We start from the raw sequence: 21,063 nt of genomic DNA on the forward strand, positions 1-21,063 counted from the left end.
TCCTAGGCCCACAGCATTGTCTAGTTTCTGTCCATTTTATTTCTACTTTATGAACAGGTGGCTTGCTAGGCTATGACTTCATTCATTACTGGAAACAAACTCACATAAATAAATATAACAATTTGTCAAGTTTTGATTCTTTTAACATATCTTAATGTGTTATAGTGATAAAATTCAATTATTACAATTCTCCAGATTACAGTCAGACCTGTCAAATATAAGACAGATTAGTTTCTTTGACTACAGGATATCTCTTTCATTGAAATACTATAATGGAATAAGCCCTTAGAAAAGACTTCCTGATATTGCTTTACCCAAAGTATTTTCTCAAACTTTCCTGAAAAGAATATGTTCTTTATTTTGGTGCTAATCAATATGATAAAAGTATCTGCTAGTGAAAGCACTGACTGACTTCTGGGTTCAGTTCTTGTTGGCCCTATGGGGAGGCCTTGGTATCCCCCTTGAATAAAGTGTCCTCAATGATAATAATTTGAACAAAATACAAACAACCAAGATGAATCAAGCCTTGACAACTAGGCCCGAATTTTTGATAAAAATGGGTACAAGGCATGGAGCAATCATGACTCAAGGATGGCATGAAAAGTTTGCATATTGTTTTTAATATGTCTGTATAAAATCATCAATAAGCATTTGGAAAATATACAAATGTATCTTGAGGGTATCTAGCTGTCTAGAAGCATAATTTTGGGAGTCATTGTGATATATTTTTATCTAATTAAAGCCCAGAAAGTGAACAATTTAACTCTTGATGTCTCAGTAAAACAAAGAGAGTGTCTGACAGAGGATAAATGACATGAAGGTACAGCCAAGGGTGGGCTCTAAAGCCAGACTCTGGGGATACAAAAGAGCAGCTTGGAAAGAACGTCATTACCTCTTGAATATAGAGTTAGCGCATCAGAAGCAGAAATAATCTTAACATTTGGAAGAGAGGCTGCTGGCCTTCATTGGTATCTTGTAATATTTGTAAGTCAGTTTTTCATAGTTGAATTCCTTTTTAACAGGAGCTGATGTGGAGAAAATATTTGTAACAATAGAACTAACTCAGCCCAGGCCAATGGTGTCGAGCATTAGTTACCTTGTTGATTTCATTACCGTAAGATTCCCCAGTATGAATTATTTAGCATAATGATTTTCTTCAGCCCTTGTATAGAGAGTAGTTCTGTACTTACAATGAAAAAAAAATCATAAGAATACAAACTGTTCCATGAAGTTTGATTTAAGTTCAAAAAATTTATTCTCTAGGGTCATAGTGGTTTATCCAATGTGAAATGTGTTGTGCTCTGCAGAAGGTGGACTCTGGCTGTGCATTTAAATGGAGCTAATGGATTTCTTCTGTGCAGTCCAGCCTGGGGAGAAATGGAGAAGCCAGTGCAATAAACCATGCAGCTGAATTGCTCACTTAGGTTTTCTGGATTGTAAGAGTAGAAGTGGTATTTTTGACCCTTTTCCCTAAAGTACTCCTTTTCTCCCCTTTGCCGTGATTCTTCTTCCAATGTGGCATAACCTGTCTTGTCTGTGTTCCTTCAGGCCTTCCTGTATCTCTCCTCTACCTTCCCACCTGCCTCCCTCCCTGTCATTTACATTTTTTTAAATGAATGCCAGTCTCTTCAAGATGATAGATACAAAGAGATATTTGTGGCATGCTCATAAATATGTTTCCTATGAGCTGCTTTCGGAAAACCCCAAGATGCATGTGAAGAGTTGTAAAACTCTATTGACCAGGTACAGAAGAACTTGACTTTACAGAAGGAACTGGTGTGTTTTGCATCCTGTATCTGTTTATTTATTTAGTGCTTTGTACCAGCTTCCATTCTGTTCCTTCTAATTTTTTTCTTTTTCTTTTTAAGTCTGGGGTTATGGGAGGCATGCTGCTAACTTAGGCTTTTGGTTCAGGCTGTACACTCAGCAGAGAACTCAGTTTTTGTTGTCTGTTTTGTTTTGTTTTTCATATGATCCTAAGGAATTGGCCTGTATAGCTCTCAGTGGGAGGTAACAGATTTTTATGATTCTTAGGAAACTACATTTTTTGTAAACATCTTTTATACTCTCTATGCATAGTAAAAACTGAAACCTTTACTTTGACCTTCAGATGAGAGAATGTTTTGTAGGAAGAGAAACAACCATAGCTGTGCCTTCCTTCTTTCTCTGCCCTGTATGATGAAGTAGACGTTATGAGCACTGGCTGGTCTTCTAAATGTCCTGAGTTCAATTCTCAGCAACCACATAGGGGCTCATAACCATCCATAATGAGATCTGGTGCCCTCTTCTGGTCTGTATGCACACATGCAGTACAGAACACTATATAAAAAAAAGTAATAAGTAAATCTTTTTTAAAATGCTTCTTAAGTTCAAGAATCTTGTCTCTTATATCTTTGCTTCATAGACAAGGCAGTAGCAATGCTGCCATGAATGTTGTTTTAGAAGTAAGAAACATCTGAGTTCTAACTATCTGAAACATCTCACCATGGATAAGTTGGCTGACCTATACAAAGCTCATTCCCTTCATCTAATAGCTACCTTAATAGTCTCAAAAAAGTCATGAGTGCTGGTTAATTGGTAGCAAGGACCATAGGTATATGAAGCATGTGGGCAAGACCTGATATAAAATGCCAGCTCTTAAGTTCAGCATCATTTTCTTCTCTTTCTGTGAGGCTTCATTCCTATTTAAAAGTACATGTTGATGTGAAAAAAAAAAAATAGGAAAGCATGTTAAACCATCTAAAGATTCACTTGCCATGTGGGATTATTACAATTTCTAAGTTACATTTCAAGATATCACTTATGACAGTTTAGATCTATTACAGTTATTGAGTGTCTGCTGCATGCTAAACCCTCTGCTATGTGAGCATGCATATTCAAGATCAAAAGCCCAGGGCTCTGATGTCCAGGAACTCACATTGAATGAATAGCATTGATAATTACATGTATGATTCTTTTTTAAGGTAACTTACCCACTATGGTATCTATTCACTTGTTTCAAACTCAAACCTATACAAATTATATGGGAGTAGGAAGAGGAAATTAATTAAACTGGAAGACTGTAACATCTCTTTGCTTAATGTTAGTTGAATTTAAGAGGAAAAATAAAATTTAGGGAAACCCTATCTTTGAACATTAAATCTGCTTGGAAGAACTTTAATTACTCAGAAGAAAGAAGAAGCACAGAACAGTAGAACCTTGATTAACTGAGAAACGGGAACTTGGATAAAAGGATTTTCTTGCTAATTCTCTTTAAAAGGAAAGTCTGTGTTTTGTCATTGCTTTTCTTATCCTCAATAATGTTGGCTCAAACAGTGCTTATGGAGTTGATGTAGATTTGACACAGTGGTACTATGGTGGACCTGAATGATTCACAATATCAAATTCTTTTTTTTAGAGCTATGCCCAAAGTTTACATATTTTTTAAAATTTTTTTATTAATTACACTTTATTCATTTTGTATCCCCCCATAAGCCCCTCCCTCCTCCCCTCCCGATCCCACCCTCCCTCCCCTTTCTGCATGCATGCCACTCCCCAAGTTCACTGATAGGGGAGGTTCTCCTCTTCTTTCTGATCTTAGTCTATCAGTTCTCATCAAAAGTGGCTGCATTGTCCTCTACTGTGGCCTGATAAGGCTGCTCCCCCCTCAGGGGGAGGTGATCAACAAGCAGGCCAATCAGATTATGTCAGAGGCAGTCCCTCTTCCCATTACTATGTAACCCACCTGGACACTGAACTGCCATGGGCTACACCTGTGCAGGGGTTCCAGGTCATCTCCACAAATAGTCCTTGGTTGGAGTATGAGTCTCTGGGAAGTTCCCTGTGTTCAAATTATCTTGTTCTGTTGCTCTCCTTGTGGAGTTCCCATCCCCTCCAGCTCTTACTATTTCCCACTTCTTACATAGAATTCCATTCACTCTGCCCATCAGTTGGCCTTAACTCCAATGGGTTTATTATCTTATAGACTCAAAGAGATATTAACTCTTTGAATAAACAAAACAACAATGTAAGGAAATGTGTAACCAGCTAGAATTAAATGAATGATTTAAAGATTAGGAGTCCGGGGAGTGTTGGCTGCCACTGAAGTGTGGCATGGGGTGGAAATTAAACACACCGAGCTGTCATGACAGGGCAGAATACCAACAAGTATAAGGGCACAGCACTGGAAAGAGTTTCATACAACAGACAAGGCCAGGGCAGAGAATAAATAGGACAGGATACATCAAGTGGTGTATTTCATGGGAGCTTAACTTGAGCACGTACAAATCTTACAATTGAGCTGGTTGTGAGGATTAGCAGTCCTCACATTTAATCAGCCATGTATTTGATACCATTTGGATGTTATCCCCTTTACACTCCAACAGCAAATAGTCATGCCAAAAGGATAGTACCCCTATGTATGTGGTAAGGAAGAGAGGTCTATGTATCTGCGTTGTATAATCACAATAGAGAAGGATCATCTACAGACCCAGACACTTAGCATGCACTGGCGCTCACAGAACCTCATTCTGGACTTTGTACCCTCCAAAACTGTGAGAAAACTTGCTAATTCTTTGAGTCAACCAGTCTATAACACTTTTTGTTCTAGTAATGTAAACTGACCAAGACACTCCTATTTTCATAGTGATGAGAAAGGAAAATATCTCTCCATGTGCTTGGAGAACACTCATAAAGTCTTATGGAACAGCATTGTATTCTTCAAAGTCTGTAATCCTGCCTCTCCAGAATTTCCTGTGTCTCAGCATCTCACCAACAGGCCTACTATGAGAAATAAATCCTGAAAGATGCTAATGTTTACTTACACATTAAAGAACATAAAATTTTATATCTAGAAGAATGATAGGAAGGTCATAAAACCGTATGTGTACTTTACATCAGTGTTGGTTTTCACTGAAGGGACTTGGCAAAGTCAGCTGTACACATACACATACACACAAAAGTAATGTAAAAAATTAAAGACTAAAATTTGGTTAAAAAACAGTGTAATTAAAATAATATTCACAGTCTTTAATGGCCTACTTTGTTTCAGGTTCAATACAAAACACAAAATAACATCTTTTGAGATCTAGAAACATTCCTGAGGAGTAATATCATTGACTCCATTTTATAGGAAGGGAAAGCATGGTTGGGAAAAGTTAAAGATTATATAACATTAGTCAGTAAGTCACCAAGTCAGAGTTTCAACCTTAGCTCTTTCCAATGAAGATCCACACTTCCAACTAACATGCCACAATAGCCACTGAACTTTGTTCCTAACGAGGAAATTAAACAACAAAGAGTTTTTTGGTAATTCTCTTCTAATAGTTTGTGCTGTGTTCTCACATGAGGAATTTCAGAGTGGGAGCACTTACTGCTCTTTAATTTTAAAAGGGCAACAAAGAAAATCTTTCCTTCTTTCGTCCCTTTCTACCGTATTTCAGGTGATTGTTGATAGTCCCAATCAAGGGTCTTGGTTGCGGCAGCTTATATTAATGATTACATGCAGTGTAATAAATACAAATTTAACTGTCTACCGGGTTTGAAGAATAATAGATATTATATTCCTTCTAAAGTAAATGATCAAAAATAAAGTACTGCAATCCAAATTGTAACTGAGGAGGGAATTCATGCTTAGAAATGGGAAAATATCTCGAAGAACCAACGTAGAGTCATATTTGTAATGAGCGAAATGGCACCTCTGTAGTTGCACTGCCTACATAATGTAAATCAGGAACAGAGAAGTATTTTAGTTTTAAATTGCTTTTTAGGACTGTTGAATTCCTGTTGTTTTATATACAAGATTGATGTCAACATGTTCTCTCTGTCTCCATTTTCTGTGAAAGGAATATTAATCTTTGATTACCGCCATAATCATGGGAGTAGGAGCTTACTGGAGTGTACAGCTCATTTTTTTATTATTTTTTCCTAACAATAAGGTTTTCACTTTTAAAGTTGTTACTTTATGCATGTTGAAGCTGTGAAGAGGAGGCATGGACTCTCTAAGAAATTAGTGGCCAATCATATTCAAGCAACCCTACTTTCTTTAAGCTCATACATAATCAAAGACATTAGAATCACTTTTTTTTTTTATCTTAACATCTGATCTCTTTTTCTTTGCTCATCTCTAGGGCAAAAGGCATTCTTTGCCTGGATCTTTTTCATAAGAAAACCTAATTGCATACACAGTGCTTCTTAAATAAAAATAAAAGTATGCTGAAATATCTTTGACTTTGGTTCCAGTCATTTTTCCTCCAAAGTTATTTTGTGGCTTCTAGGTGAAAACGACAGTCATGGACTCTAAGCCATATAAAATTTGTCTTTTGAAGATTGCCAGTTTTTCATTATCAATCATGTAAATCTCAATTTGAGTAATGGTAGTTTCCTAGGCTTCAGAGTCTAACCATTAACTTGGGGATTAGGCAGTCTTCTTCAATTAGATCAAGTCTACAAGTGACAGTTTTAATAAAGTAATGTGATACATAGTAATCTCAACTATGCCATATGTAAGCCTGAGATGTTAGTCAAGAAAACTACTGATACAATAAAAGGGAAATCTTTCATTATTGATGGAGTAGAGTTTTAAGTTGCCACACTTATCTTCACTACAGTAATAATAATAAAAAAGAGTAACAAATTGAAATTCAGATATTTTTCTTGGGCTCATCAGAAAACAGATGTTACCCATCATCTCCAGGTCTGCTGAGATGAGTGCAGACAGCAACAGCAGAGATTTGTCAACTGTGAAGAGGAGCCGCTAGAGACACATTTCTGTGTGGACATTTCCGTGGCTGTCTTGAACACTTGCTAGCTCCAGAGTAAACTAGCTAGAAAAAGAGAACCACTGGAGGCCACAGCTTAGGAACAGGCACCGAAGTATCCTAATCACCCAGAAATGCAAAAGAGACAAATTAGTGTGGTATGGGCCGTATAGATTCTTTCTCTCTGCTTGCTATCAATGAAAGATTGTATTATTTTTTAAAAAAAATACTAACCAATTCTTCCTTAGGAATGTTATCCACTCCATCCTTATTAGTGTCAGGGTAGGTTACTCTGCCTAATTTTGCCAACAAAATGTCAGAAACTGAAAAGAAGTAACAATGAATGCCTGATTAATGTCTCATCTCCTTCACCTTCTATGATATTGATCAAGCATTGCTAGCCAGAACCAAGGAGTATGAGTATAAGCAGATCCCAGCCACACCTTCACAACTGACTGAATGAAAGTCAAAGTTCAATCAATCAATCAATCTTGGATGTAAGCCAACAGAATTTTAGAGTTGATTAACTTGAGGCAAACGTACCTGTAGACATTCTGCAGGATTAGTGATGCCACAGGACATTAAAAACAGTTGTTTTCTTGCTTTTTATAGTAACAGCAATTAGATGACCGTGCTCTGATTACTGTACAAATGTTTCCCTCAAGGGTGCACTTGACAATAGTTAACAATATCCGCATAGATGCAGCCACCTTGGTCATTCAATAAGGACTTTGGCTTAAGTCCTTATCCATTTAACAATCTGTGTAGTTCACTGAGAAGATTATTGCACTTAATAAAGAAAAAACTTCACAAGAAGGTCTGGAAAGCAGGGACAGATATAGTGAAATGGTGAAAAGGTACCTCTTTAACCGTGAAAGCTAGAATGGGTTGTGCATATCGGTAATTACGTGCTAATTTTCTTCACTAAAGGCTTTACTATTGCTTGTCTTTGATATTGCAGCCTAGATTTCTTTCTGACTTCAAGTTCTATAGAAATCTTAGCCATGTTGTGTTTGTGCCAGTATTCTGAGCTGTGTGAGGCCTGGTGGAAATATCTGAGCATGCGTCTGTGTGCACACATACATGTGTAGGAAGGCCGAGTGCAATAATCGGGTGTCTTGCTGCGTCACTGTCTATCTTATTATTTTGAATCAATGCATCTCACTGTACTTGGCTGTAGGATGAAGACCAGCAAGTTCCATTGAGGTTCCTCTCTCCACCTCTGACAGTGTTAGAATGATGGCTTTTGCAGCCATGCCGAGCTTTTTATGTGTTTGCTGGGGACTTGAATTCTGATCGCCCTGCTTGCACGTCAAATGCTCTTACCCTCTGAGCCATCTTCCCAGATTGTATGCTTACTTTTATCTTTCCCACTCTTTGCAAAAATTCCTCAGCACCTCCATTTAAAACTGCCCAAAATGAACTTTAAATTTAATGGTTATCATCAATATTGAAGGTTGTTTTTTTTTTCTCAAAATAGCTTAAAATTGCCAGATGGCAGCTCTTATCACTAAGAAGAGGCTTTGTCTCTCATGCTGTGAAGCTTTATTTAATAACAAAAGTGTTGATTATGGTGATCATGATGGTGATGTAATGGCTGATGTTAATTCAGATTACACAACATTCCAGGAGCCATATTTTGTATTCTTAAGCATTGGTTAATTCGAGTCTCAGAAAAGCAATACAAAATGATTATTGATAGAAAATTTACTTTCATTACTTTTTGCTAAGCTATGTCACCTTTTATATTCTTAAGCACTGCCAGTCCTTGGTCTCACCTGAAATACGGTAGAAAGGGACAAAAGAAGGAAAGATTTTCTTTGTTGCCCTTTTAAAATTAAAGAGCAGTAAGTGCTCCCACTCTGAAATTCCTCATATGAGAACACAGCACAAACTATTAGAAGACAGGTTGTGTCTCTAAGGGGACTTTCAAGAGGTGTTAACTGAGAGAAGAATTCCCCCACCCCCACAGGTGGCATCTTTCAGCAGCCGCGGAGATGTGAGGAAGCTTGCATCCTGCTGCTGGCCTGCCTTCCTGGTGAGTGTGCCAACCTTGTTAGTCGTAGTTATAATGCTGATGGTTATGCTGCTGCCACCCCTGATGCCACCACAACATCATTTACTTCCTTTAGATCCTTTCACTCTTCCATTGTTGACTGAACAACCATGGTTCTCCTGGAATCCTCCAGACCTTCAGTGTCAAACTGGTACTGTTGAGGCACCTGCTTCCTGCATTGGTATGCAGACAACCCCTATCCTAGCACCCAACCTGATCAATTCGTTTGTATGTATTCATTCCATCAGTTCTGTTTCTTGAGAGAACCTTGGCTTAGTGGGAGAACACACGTGCTTAGTGCAGTGCATGATCAACTGTACTCTGCAACAGTCCCAGGAAAGTAATGGATGAGTAGGGCAAAGCCAGCCATGACTGAAGTCTGGCCTCCAGGGACAGAAGACAACTCTGTTTTAGTCATCTGCTTGTGTTTTGGGGTTCTTTGTTGTCTCTTGCAGCAACTTATATGTAAAGTAAGATCAGTTCTATAGCAATACTTCAATATTATCACAACAGATTGAGGGAAATGCTACGCTAGTGGCCAGATGTGTGTAGATCACTGTCAAATCTGTTGAGAAAAGAACCAGAAAATATGTAGAAATGAGAGATCCCAACCTAAGACAGCACTGTCAACAGAAACTTACTAATCATGTAGGATAAAGTCCAGTAGACATGGGGCCTCTCTGGCAGTCCACATTCCATGTACCTACTGACCAGTTTAGATTCAGAAAACACATTTCCTGTCATGAATGACACATAATATCATTTGCTGGGGTGGACTTAGGGTGTAGAGTAGGCTGTAACTGTAGACAAAGGCCGTAAAATGCAAATCATGCCATACTGGTGTTGGATCATGGCATTCTCATTTAAGTAAAGCTTACTTTATCTTTCATTTTCCTAAGTTATAAAATAGTAATAATAGTGTACACATCTAGTGTGGATTTTCTTTTAATGATGATATACCGTGACATATAGATGAGGCAAAAAAAATACCAAAAAACAATAAACAAAAAAACCCAAACAATGAAACAACCAAAGTACTGTGGAACTAAAGTTAAGTTCATTAGTAACCAATCTAAATAAATTTTATTCACTCTTTCAATACCAAATCACTGTGGAGATGCTTAATTTATGAAGATGCTATCTGAAATTAGGTACTTAATAGAGTACCTAAGAATTATTTTCTTATCCCCCTGTTGTCCTCATCACCATCCCAGCTATCTCTGTCTGTCAAGTAGACACATTTACATAAGTATAGTGACTTTCATCTCATTGGCATCCTTGTTAGATACTGTACAGATGAACATCTGTATACATCTGTCCAGATTCGGAAGCTTCACACTGTCTACCTTAAGTCTAAATCCTTTCCAAATGTTACCCAAGCCCACACTGGAGATGTTTCTCATATCTATACACTTTATCTACTCAATAGTTGACACCCTAACTGTCATGCCAGTTTTCTGTTGAAGCTTCTTATTTTTTTTATTCGTCTTCAAATTCATTGTGGTTCATCCTTTCAGTCATCTTAGTCTTACAAAAATACATGGACCCAAACATACACCTTTCTGAGCATTATCAATGGCTCTTCATTTCTTATTGAATAAATCATACTAATAATACTAGTGTGTCTTTTGTGGTCAGTAATAAATTGGCATCGACTTTTTATATTATATTGTTCTTATCATTATTTTTCACATTTTCAGCCAGGGAAGCCATTATGTTTACTTCATTTTTCCCCATTAATTAATTAAAATTTACTTTACATTTGGATCACATTTTTCCTCCTTCCTCTCCTCACAGTTCTTCCCTCACACCTCCCCTCCTCCATACTTCCTATTTTTCTCCTCAGAAAAGAGGAGGAATACTATGAATATCACCCCACCTTGGCATATCAAGCTGCAGTAGAAACCTCTTCTCCTATTGCTACTAGATAGACAGGGCAACACAGTTAGAGGAAAGAGATCCAAAGGCAGGCAACAGAGTTAGAGACAGCTCCTGCTCCAGTTGTTAGGGGACCCACATAGAGACTAAGCTGCACATCTGTTACATATGTGTAGGGAGCCTATGTCTGTCCCATGTATGTTCTTTGATTGATGGTTCAGTTTTTTTGATCCCTTTGGGTCCAGGTTAGTTGATTCTGCAGCTTCTCTTGTGGTGTCCTTGACCTGTCTTGCTCCTTCTATTTTTCCTCCTGCTCTTCCACAAAATTACCTGAGATCTGGTATTTTTGACTGCAGGTTTCTGCATCTGTTTCCACCAGCTGCTGAGTGAAGCTTATCAGAGGGCAGTTCTGCTAGGCCCCTGTGTGCAAGTATAGCAGAACATCATTAACAGTGTCAGGGGTTGGCTCTCTCTCTCCAGAAGGATGGAGCTCAAGTTGTGTCAGTCATTGGCTAGCCACTCTTTCAGTTTCTGCTCCATCTTTATTCCTGAACCTCTTGCAGGCAGGACAAAATTAGGGTTGTAGGTTTTGTGGGTGGGTTGGTGTCCACATCCCTCCAGCAAAATCTTACCTGGTTATAGGAGGTGGCCATTTCAGCTTTCATGTCCCCTGTTGCTGAGAGTCTTACCTAGGGTGACTCTCATAGATTCCTGGGAGTTTCCCTTGTCCTAGGCTTCTGGCTCATCCCAGAGCTGCTCCACATCACCAATTTCAGTTCTCTCTCCCAGTTCTCTTTCTCCCCCAGCCTTCACCTCACTTGATCTCTCCTATTCCCTTTTGTACCACCTCTTCCACCCCGTTGCCTCCCTCCATCCACTTCTGATGTCTATTTTATTTCTGCTTCTGAATGCGATTCAAGCACTCTCATTTGGCTCTCTTTGTTACTTAGCTTCTTGGATCTGTGGATTTTAGCATGGTTATCTGTTAATATTATTTTTACAAAATTGTGTTTGTTACTCAGTTTCTCTCTTAACCACACAAATAATTGAGACTCATATTATTATTATTTTTTTAAACATCAATTATTTCTAAGTAGTGTTTTTTTTTATTCTAAGGTTTATTTTATTTATTATATATACAGTGTTCTGCCTGCAGGACAGAAGAGGACACCAGATCTCATTATAGGTGGTTGTGAGCCACCATGCGGTTGCTGGGAACTGAACTCATGACCTCTGGAAGAGCAACCAGTGCTCCTAACCTCTGAGCCATCTCTCCAGGCAACTCATATTATTTTTTAACAAGCTTCAAAACACAATCCTGAGCAGTATTAACTCTGTTGTTAATACTCTAAGTTAATCTGGTTTCCACCTAGTACATCCCAGACATACTTGCACTTTGTCAATTTGTCTGCTGGGCTCTCTCTCTCTTGGCCTCTCCTGTACATAAGACTTTGGCTGAATTACTTGTTTCCTCCTCTAACTTCTCCTTCACTGGCTGGAAGGATGCCCAGCCCTATTCTCTTTTTTGTTCAGCAATTGGCTGTAAGCTATTATATTGGCATACCAGGAAACAATTGGGGAGCAGTGTTTTCACAACATTGAGGTAAGAGATTCTCAGAACAAGGATTGTAACCGTGTTCTGTATGGTATGGGGTTACACAAATCAGCATTTGAATTATACAATAAAATTATGCCTACAGTTATCTTGTATTTTATTGCTAATATCCACTTATAAGTGAGTATATACCATGCCTTGTAGGCTTAGATTTTTCACCAAACTGACTTTATTTAGGGTTCTTAAGCACCTTTACCTCCTTTCTAACCCTCTCCCCAAAACCTCAGATAGGAGATTGGTATGGATAAGGGCTGTAGACCTCTTTTATCTACTTCCTGCTGATTAGGGTCGATGGTTCTTCAGGGGATTAAAAAACTCAGTCTTCAGGATACCGGTAGTCCAGTCCAAAAGCCAACAGCAATCAGCAACATGATTCAGAAGATCAGGACAAGCCAACGAAAGCCACAAGACTCAGTTGGGTTGCCCTGAGAAGTTCTCTAGAATGTCCTTTTCTGTGAAGTTGAGTGTCAAAGCATGAAGATCAGTGCAGTGATGTTAATCCAAAGAACGATGTCTCAATGTAAGTAGGCCTCTATATATCAGCTCTCCTCAGAATCCAACCACAGATGTTCTCAGCTGCCCAAAGTCACAACCCTAGCATGGTAGAGTTTAGAGCAAAACGTCTCATGCCCAGCTTGCAGCAAAACATCACATGACAAAACTGAGTCTTCAAAGAAACCAGAAACTTCCACTTTAATGCCTGTCTTTCTGGGTCTGGATTACCTCACTCAGGATGATATTTTTCTAGTTCTATCCATTTGCCTGAAGATTATAGGATGTCTTTGTTTCTGATAGTTGAGTAGTAATCCGATGTGTAAATGTACCACATTTTTTTTATCCATTCTTCTGTGAGGGACATCTAAATTGTTTGCAGTTTCTGGCTATCATGAATAAAGCTGCTATGAAAAGAGTTGAGCAAGTATTCTTGTGATATGGTGGAGAATCTTTTAGGTATATGCCCAGGAGTGGTATAGCTGGGTCTTGAGGTGAAACTTTGCCCAATTTTCTGAGAAAGCACCAGATTTATTTCCAAAGTGGTTGTACAAGTTTACATTCCCAACAGCGATGGAGACGTTTTCCCCTTTCTTCACATTCTTGCCAGCATGTACTGTCACTTTAGTTTTTGATCTTAGCCATTCTAATGGGTGAAAGATTTAATCTCAGAATGGTTTTGGTTTGCATTTCCCTGACGACTAAAGAAGTAGAGCACTTTTTAAAGTGCTTCTTAGCCATTAGAATTTTTCTGTTGAGAATTCTGTTTAGTTCTGTACTCCATTTTAAATTTGGGTTATTATTTTATTGGTGTCTACCTTTTTGTGTTCATTTTATGTGGGATAATAGTCCTCTGTTGGATGTAGGGTTGGTGAAGTTCTTTTCCCATTCTGTAGGCTGCTGCGTTGTCCTATTGACCGTGTCCTCTGCCTTACAGAAATTTTCTAGTTTCAGGAGGTCCCATTTACTAATTGTTGATCTTAGTGTCTGAGCTGTTGGTGTTCTGTTCAGGAAGTTGTCTCCTTTACCAATGCACTGAAGTCTATTCCCGACTTTCTATTCTGTTAGATTTAACATATCTGGTTTTATGTTGAAGTCTTTGATCAACTTTGACCTGAGTTTTGTGCAGGTTAATAAGTATGTATATATTTGCATTCTTCTACACATAAACATCCAGTTAGACCAAAAACACTTGTTGAATATGCTATCTTTTTTTTTCTTACATGGTTTTGGGTTATTTGTCAAAAATCAAGTGAACGTGGGTCTCTGCGTTTATTTCTGGGTCTTCAGTTTGGCCCACTGATCAACCTGTCTGTTTTTATGCCAACACCATGTGGTTTTTATTACTATAGCTTTGTAGCGCAGCTTGAAAACAGCAATGGTGATACCTTCCTTTTACTATATAAGATAGTTTTAGCTATCCTGTTTTTTGTTTATTTGTTTGTTTGTTTGTTTTTTCATATGGAGTTGAGAATTGTTCTTTCAAAGTCTGTAAAACATTGTGTAAAGATTACCATTTGTTAATCTTACTGAACAATGACCATGGGAGATCTATCTTCTAATATTTTCTTCAATGTATTTCTTCACAGACTTCTTGTTTTTGTCACACAAGTCTTTTTCATGCTTGGTTAGATATTTTATATTATTTGTGGCAATTGTGAAGATTATTGTTTCTCTAATTTTTATCTCAGCCTGTTTATCATTTGTATAAAGAGGACTACTGACAATTTTTTTTTAAGTTACTCCCACTTTGCTGAAAGAGTTTATTAGCTGTAGATTTCTTTGGTAGAATTCTGGTGGCCACTTATGTATACTGTCATATAATCATAATCTGTGAATAATGATACTTCGACTTCTTCCTTTCCAATTTGTAACCCCTTAATCTTTTCTAGTTTTCTTATTGCTCTAGCTAGAACTTCAAATGTTATATTGAATAAATGTGGAGAGAGTGTGAAGCCTTGTTTATTCCTCATTTTAGTGGAATTGCTTTAAGTTTCTATACATTTAATTTGATGTCAGCTATTGGCTTTCTGTATATTGCCTTTTTGTGTGTTTATAAATGTGACTTGTATTCCTGAACTCTCAAAAATTTTAACATGATGAAGTGGTTTTGTATTTTGTCAAAGGCTTTTTCAGTATCTAATGAGATGATCATGTGTTTTTTTTTTCTTTCCTTTCAGTTGGTTTATATATTGAATTACATTGACGGATCTTTGTATATTGAACAATTCCTGTATTTCTGGGATGAAGCCTACTTGATCATGGTGGATGATGTTTTTGATGTGTTCTTAGATTTGTTTTGTGAGTATTTTATTGAGTATTTTGCATTAATGATCATAAGGGAAATTCTTCTGAAATTCTCTTTCTTTGTTTAGTCTTTGTGTGGTTTAGGTATTAGGGTGACTCATAGAATGAGTTTGGCAATGTTTCTTGTGATTTCTTGATTTTTTGATGGTGGAATAGTTTGTGGAGTATTGATTGCTATTAGCTCTTCTTTGAAAGTCTGATAGAATTCTACACTAAAACCATCTGGGCTTGAACTTTTTTGTTCATTTGTTTGTTTGGGTTGGGAGGCTTTTATATTTCCTTAGTGATTACAATATTATGTACATTGTTTATCTGATTTACCTTTGATTTACCTTTGGTAAGTGAAATCTATCAAGAAAATCATCCATCTCATTTAGATTTTACAATTTTGTGGAGCACAGGTTTTTGAAGTAAGATCCAACGATTCCATGGATTGCCTCAATGTTGTTCTTATGTCCTCATTTTTATTTATGATTTTGGATATTGTGTCTCTGCCTTTTAGTTAGTTTGGCTATAGCTTTTTCTATCTTGTTGATTTTCTCAAAGAACAAGTTTTTGCATCTGAAAGACTCTACCTAGCAGTGTTTCAAAGCAGACACTAAGACTCATAACCAAACCATGGCAGAGTGCAGGGAATCATATGAAAGAAGGGGAGTTAGTATGATATGGAAAGGATAGGAGCTCTACAAGTACCAAATATATCCGGGCACAGGGCCTTTTCTGAGACTGACACTCAACCAAGGACCATCTATGGATATAACATAGAACTTCTGCTCGGATGTGGCCCGTGGTAGCTCAGTAACCAAGTAGTTTTCCAAAGTAAGGGGAACAAGGACTATTTCTAACAGGATCTCAAGGGCAGGCTCTTTGACCTCCCCCCCGCCCCCAGGAGAGGAGCAGTCCTGTTAGGCCACAGAGGAGGACTTTGCAGCCAGCCTTGAAGACACCTGATAAAACAGGGTCAAATGAAAGGGGAGGAGGTCCTCCCCTTTCAGTGGACTTGGAAAGGGGCAGGGAGGAGACCAGGGAGGGAGTTGGGGAGGGGGAGGGAATGAGGGAGCGGGATACAGCTGGGACACAGAGTTAACAAATTGTAACTAAAAAGAAAAATTAAAAAAAGAGTTATATAAAGTATTATGAATTACATAGGACTACAATGAGCTATGTTGTAACATATACTGAATATTGGCCAAGTTTATAATTTTTGGTGCTCTTACCACAAAAACGCAACTGTGACAAGCTTTAAATAATTTATTTGATTAAACGGGGTTTTTTTTTGCACGGTGTGTGTTTCATAGTATGTATGAAAAATTGTTTCGTATATATACCTTATCTATGCATAATAAAATTAAAGAAACACTGAAGAAAAAAAAAGAACAAGTTTTTGATTTTGTTGATTCTTTGTATTGTTCTCTTTCTTTCTAAGTTGTTGATTTCGGTCCTGAGTTTGAGTATTTCCTGCCATTTACTTCTCTTCAGTTTGTTTTCTTCTTTTTGTTCTAGAGCTTTCAGCTGTGCCATTAAGTTGCCAGCATTAGATCTCTCCAATTTCTTCATGAAGGCACTTAGTGCTATGAACTTTTCTTTTAGCACTGCTTTCATTGTATCCCATAAGTTTGGGTATTTGTGCCTTCATATCCATTGTATTCTAGAAAGACTCTAATTTCTTTTTTTATTTCTTCCCTGACCCATTGGTCATTTAGTATAGAGTTGTTCCGTTTTCATGAGTTTGTAAGTATTCTATTGTTTCTGTTGTTGTTGAAGTCCAGCTTTAATTCATGGTGATCTCATAAAATATAAGGGGTTATTTCAATTTTCTTATACATTTTGAGTCTTACTTTGTGACCAACTATTTGGTCAATTTTGAAGGATGTTCTATGAGGTCCTGAGAAAATTTACATTTTGTTTTTTGGTGAAATATTCTGTAGGTATCTGTTAAGTTTATTCATAACTGCTGTCCGTTTCGTTATTTCTCTTTGGTGTCTGTTTCTATAACCTTTCCATTGGCAAAAGAAGGGTGTTGAAGTCTCATAATGTGTAGATATTCAGAACTGAAATGTCCTTTTTGTGGATTTTTTTTTTTGATGAGTATGAATTGTCCTTTCCCTTATATCTTGATTAATTATGGTTGAAAGTCTGTATTACTAGATACCAGAATGGCTACCCCGCTTTGCTTTTTTGGGTTATTTGCTGAAAACAAAACAAAACAAAACAAAACAACAACAACAACAAACTTTTTCTAGCCCTTTACTCTAGGGTAATGTCTATCTTTGTTGCCTTGGTGTGTTTCTTATCTTCAGTAGAATGACAGATCCTGTTTTCACATACACTCTGTTAACCTGTGTCTTTTTATTGGGGAATTGAGTCAATTGATGATTAGATATTAATGACAAGTGATTTAATTCCTGTTATTTTGATATTGGTGGTGTGTGTTTCTGTGTTTATCTGTGTGTTTGTGTGTGTGTGTTTGAGTGTGTATGTCTTTGTGTGCTCATTCTTTTTTTTTCTAGTATGGAGGTATTTATTTCCTCTGTTTTCCTGAGTAGAGTTAACTTTCTCTGGTGGAGTTTCCCTTCTAATATCTTCTGTAGGGCTGGATGTATGCATAGATATTCTTCGAATTTGGTTTTGTCATCATATATCTTGTTTGCTTCATCTATAGTAATTAAAAGTTTGGCTGAGTACTGTTGTCTGAGCTGACGTTTGTGACCGCTGAAAGTCTGCAGGACATCTACCCGGGTCTTTCTGGCCTTTAGAGGCTTGGCTAAGAAGTTGGGTATAATTTGGATAGGTCTTCATTTAAATGTTACTTGACCTTTTTTCTTTGTAGCTTTTAATATTCTTTGTTCTGTACATTTATTGTTTTGATTATTATATGGTGGGATTTTTTTTTTCTGGTCTAACCTATTTGGTTCTGTAAGCTTCCTCTATGTTCCCAGGCATCTCTTTCTTTAGATTGGGGACATTTTCTTCTATGATTTTGCTAATTTTTTTTTTTCTGGGCCTTGCAGCTGGGAATATTCTCCTACTTCTATTCCTATTATTTTTAGGCTTGGTCTTTTCATAGTGTCCCAAATTTCTTGGATGCTTTGTGAAAAGAACTTTCAGATTTACCATTTTCTTTGACCAATGTATTGATGTCTTCAATTGTATCTTCTATGCCTGAGATTCTTCTGTTTCTTGTATTTTGTTGGTAATGATTTCATCTGTATTTCCTGTTCTCTTTCCTAGGTTTTTCACCTCCGGGTTTCCCTTGTGTGTTTTTCTTTTCTTTTCTTTCTTTTCACTTTTATTTTCATTTTTAGGTCTTGAATTTTATTCATTTCCTTCACCTAAATTTGATTGTATTTTCTTGTATTTCTTTAGGGGATTTTTCCATTTCGTCTTTAAAGTGTCCATCATCTGTATAAGATTTGATTTAAGGTCATTTTCTGCTTCTTTTGCATTAAGATATGCAAGGCTTATTGTAGTAGATAGCTGGGCTCTGGTTGTGACATATTGCCCTGGCTCTTGTTGATTCTGTTCTTACACTGGCTTTTGGCTATCTTGTTGTCTCCGGTGGTGGCTGAATGTTTCTGGTGAGGGAAGGACTCCTTGGAAGGCATACAAAGCCATGAGTCTGACAATGGAGCTCAGAAAACAGCACACTGCTCATTTTGGATGACTGTGCTCCAGGTGGACTAGGAAGGCCGGAGATTGGTGGGGAGGAGTCTACCCTGGATGTTTCTGGGGCCCAGCAGGCAGAGGCACTGGCTGGATGATGGAACTCAGGGGACAGAGAGAAGCTCACCTCTCTGCTCTCTGTTTTCTTCTGAGAATTGTTCCTCATGATTCCCTACCCTAGGCATTACCCATGCTAAAACTTCTGTCTGTTACTGTGAAATCTCATCAAGTGTCACTCGTTTTTAAATATCTAATTGAAACAACTTTATTTCCATAGGTTTAAGTGTCTTTTACTGCTTTCAAATTGAGTTATATTCAAGTATATTATAAACTAAATCATGTCTTCCAATTTTTGTATATTAATTCTCCCTCCATTGTGACTATTACTAAAAACTGAGTTCTTAGGACATAATTGAGGGTAAATGAGATTATAAGAGTGCTCTAAGCCAATAGAATATAATAATAAAGGAAGATTTTAATAATTAAATTTTTATGTTTAATATAAAGCCATATCAACAAGCTGGTCTTTTAAAGTCAAACTTTTAAACTTGGTTGTAGATGTTTTAACCTCTAGAATTTATGGAAAATTATTATTTTTTTTTGTTTAGACTTCTAACACAGGTTGTTTTACTATGTGTGTTCTAGTTAGCAGACTTCTCCACACACACTGTTTTTTTTAAATCAGATATTAATCTCTTCCTTTCCTAATATCCAAACACTATGGATGAAAACTCTCAATGAAGTAAACTTAAAGCATAACCCTTAAAATATAAGCTTAAAACACTTAAAACCTAAAACATAAGTACCTCAAGGAGAATTGCTCAATGCAGTAATCTTTCTTTTTTTCAACATGTCATAATGCATTACACAAAAATCAGTGCTTGATAAATATTCAATAAATGAATAAATGAATGAACAAACAAGAATTCAAGACAAAGAAATGGAAATAATACAAATGTCTTCTGGGGAAAACCAAGTAATTATAAAGATGAATGTTTCAAGATGGTTTTTAGGCCATGGGTCCATATTGTTTTATTTACGCACTTGAGCATATCCTTTATCAAGCCATTATCCATATTCAGGAATCATTTTAAATTATTATGTAAAAACACACTGTTTTTATCAGATATTAATCTTTTCCTTTCCTAACATCCACACACGACGGATGAAAATTCTGATAGAGCTGAAGATGAAAACCTCAACAGTTTCAAAGGAAATTTAAAAGTTTTCAGAGGGGCAAAAATGTAGTTTCCCTGCAGCTAAGTTCTTGCCAAGTGCATATCAGTATTTGTAATCTGGATAGCTGGAGTGTTTTTGTTTAGAAAACACTGAAGATGTTATGAATTTAAGAATGAGGAGGAAGGAAGTGTGCTGAATTAGCATATGCATGCTCACATCTGCAAGAGAGAGCTGAGAATGCTTGGAATATTATATCCTTACAAGGATGTGTGGGAAGGAAAGGAAATGAGTTGAAAATGGAGATCAGGGAGGGAGTATGGGATGGGTGCTTCAGCCTGAAATAGCTTTTATTCTACCAACTCCTGCTCTTCCAGATTTTCTTCTGCAGTTACTCTTACAATGAAAATTTAGGTACTAATGACTGATGATTGTGCAGTCTTGCCATCATTAGTTTTCATGTGATTTGTTTGTAAGGCATACTCTGTTAGGAAACTATCTCCATCATTTTCATTACACACTTTCACATTAAAACCATATGAGCTATATGATTAGTCACTCCTGGCTGCTACAATTACCATCTATCCATAGAGGAGAAAGCGGTCCTCTTTTTAGTCCATTTGTATAGTTACATTAAAGACTTTAATTAAGTTAAAAAAACAGAAAGCATCAATGCAATTTTTTTTCATTTATAGCTGTTTATGCTGAGAAGTCTGAAATCGAGGTTCTGGCATTCTTGTGTGATGAAAGCTGCCGCTCTTCCTACAATGGGGCTGCGTTGCTATACTTGTCAGAGAGAAAAAAAAATTATGTCTTCATATCTAGAAGGATGAGGGATGAGGAAGAGGAATGTACTCTCTGAGGCTGCTTTTATATTAATTCTTTAAGTGAACTGTCCACTTTCCCAAAGATCTTTCCAGTTACTGCTACAGTGGGTTCAAACTGGAATTTTGGATGAGTATGTACTCAGACACTAGCATGTCCCATGTAAGCTCACAGGTGTAAAATTTTTAGACATGGTGGATTAGAAGAAAGAAAGTTGTCAGTTCATTTCCTTTATGAGAGTTGAGAAAACAGATACTGCTTATTTGTAAAATGTAAATAAATTCTTACTAAGAGTTCCTTCATAAATTCATTTG

This window comes from Psammomys obesus, unplaced genomic scaffold (assembly GCF_907164565.1).
Source record: "Psammomys obesus unplaced genomic scaffold, mPsaObe1.curated_primary_1811, whole genome shotgun sequence".
NCBI lineage: Eukaryota > Metazoa > Chordata > Mammalia > Rodentia > Muridae > Psammomys > Psammomys obesus.